The sequence below is a fragment of the Oratosquilla oratoria genome, chromosome 7, assembly GCF_046742065.1.
Source record: "Oratosquilla oratoria isolate Oo_2021 chromosome 7, ASM4674206v1, whole genome shotgun sequence".
In the NCBI taxonomy this organism is placed as follows: domain Eukaryota; kingdom Metazoa; phylum Arthropoda; class Malacostraca; order Stomatopoda; family Squillidae; genus Oratosquilla; species Oratosquilla oratoria.
This window is the reverse complement of record NC_134783.1, coordinates 64,491,488-64,493,987: the sequence shown is the minus strand read 5'-3', so window position 1 is coordinate 64,493,987 and position 2,500 is coordinate 64,491,488.

The window sequence follows — 2,500 nt, the reverse complement described above, 5'->3', positions numbered from 1 at the left end:
CTATGGGTCAGGCTAGTCGCAACACGAAAGATAAAAAAAAATATTAAGGCCGTGCGCAGTTTGTACGAATGACAGAGTTCAGGCAGGATAATTAAACTCTACCTTAAAACTAAATATTATTACACTAACGAAAATAACACATAACACATAAATGAACATAGAATAATGATAATAATAGTATAACAATGCCTACGACAATAAAAGAAGTCAGATTATTTAGCAAGTAATTTGTATCTCGTATGATCAGGTGGGTGAAACCAAGTCTAACCGTTACTATGGAGACGAATAAGTAGTTTGAGATGAACGATAACTTCTGGTAGGGACAGCTTCTGGTAGTGGTGGGTTGAGGTGACCGATAACTTCTGGAAGGGGGCAGGCTCTTATAGTCTCTTCTGGTAGAAGCTTCTGGTAGTCAGGAACAATAGATATTTGATGATGTTTCTTAAACAGAGAAAACACAGAAGAGTCGCGTCGCTCGTAGTCCACCAGAAATTTAGATCGTGTCCTATGAATTCGGATAACGAAAGTTAAACGCTTTATTTGGAGACGGCCCGTAGTTATGGTCCAAAGGACTTGTTTAGCTTAGATTCAGATGAGCCCTGGGCTGTAGCTTCTTTTATTCTATTTCTCCTATGATCTGGAGCTGTCTCTCTGTAGTCTCTCTAGTTCCATTCTCTGTTGACTTTTGTCGATTTCTCTCGACTTCTGTGACTTCTGTATTGGTTGTCCATGGTCCCGCCCTTATATACAAAGCAAATGAGAGCCGACGTTTCAAACATGACAAAACGTATCCAAACTAGGTAGTTCGAAGATCCTCAGCCAATGGGAAAGTAGAGCGAGTTTTTCCCGCCAAATCAGGAACGTTTTAGCTTCTTTTACCTACGATCATATGTAAAGGGCGCGCTCCAACAGACTTGATATTGCACAGTGATTGAACAGGTCAAATATATCTATACATATACCTAATAAAAATGATAACCTACATTCACGCAAGGCGTGCCTTAAAATTACAAACAGGAGACTTTATTCACACAAGGACGTGACACAGGACAACCACAGGATTCTACTCACGTCAAGGATGTAACAACGTCGCTTTTGTTAGTCCCCCTATCCTCCTATTGTACGCCTTTATAATATCTGGGCACGTCACCCCCTTCTCCTTGGCTTGTCTGTCGTACTGGGGCATGGAAGACTTGGACTCAATGCTGGCATCAGAGGAGAGGAGAAGGACTACCTTGTTAGCTTTCCAAAGGGCAGCAAGTATTTCGGTAAACAAAGAGTTGTCCACGGTTCCACCCGGTAGGGCTTTGTTGTCCATCTCCTTCACAGACACCCCCGCTAGTTTAAAGGGACGTGTTGAATTGAGGAGCAAATATAGCCAGATTCTTTGTGAGCGCATGTAATACTAAAGAACATAAATACAATCTACTGTAACTATCAAACATCCCCTCTAACCATAATTGTAAGCTGTACGTATGTTAAATCGTAATATGGTAAGAAAGTCTGCCTGGGCTGAGCGTGGTTCCTCGTATCGCCGGCATAGATCCCGCGAGGGCCACACACTTCATTCCGCACCAAATATCTCCTATTTTCTTCTACACCACGCTTATTGCACACATGTTAGTCTATACTACAAATGTTTAGCTATATTCTATCAATTTTTGATAAGTTTACCTCCATTGTATGATGTGTGGGGGTCTTGAGACGACAGGTAATTTTACAAACGTCCAATTTATTTCGACTCAGCGCTAGGTAATATTCACTTTCCTCCCTCCACCTCAGTTCCCGTGCGAGCTGAGCTGTGATTGGCTGGAGAGTGATGACGAAATGTGCACCTATTGGTTGATGCCAACTTACACCATATACGTCATCTGGCAGCGAAATAAGCATCCAAATCCACGTTTTTAACTATGCCGTGCGGGCCACCTATCCGCTAATTGCTCTTTTTTTTTCTTTCTTTTTTTCCTCAGTCTAATCATCTTTGATTAGTTTGCTTCAGACCCGAAACACGGTGTGTGATGATCAGTCACGGCCACATGGGCAGCCGCCTTTGGATCACGTATTCAATTTACCGGCGATTACAATCCCACTTCTTTGAAGCGGGAACTGCAACTCCGACACCACATCGAGAGAAAAGGAGCGGATGTTCTGTTTGTGTTTGTAGGGGATGATTTGTATTTGTTTTGCATAATTGTGGTTTACAGAATAGAAACTATTTTCATAAGGTCGTTTCTTTGTGCTTCCAGCTGTCAAAATCAGCTTGAAATTCGTTTATGATGTCTGACTGAACTCGTTCTTTTTCCACTGTGTTCCTCGCTTCAGTGCATTTATCTGAAATATTGTATTTCTTTATGTCGTTAAAACGCCTTCTCTTGTTTACATGGAAGTCTTCTTTGTGTGTGTGTGTGTGTGTGTGTGTGTGTGTGTGTGTGTGTGTGTGTGTGTGTGTGTGTGTGTGTGTGTGTGTGTGTGTGTGTGTGTGTGTATGTTTGTGTTATTA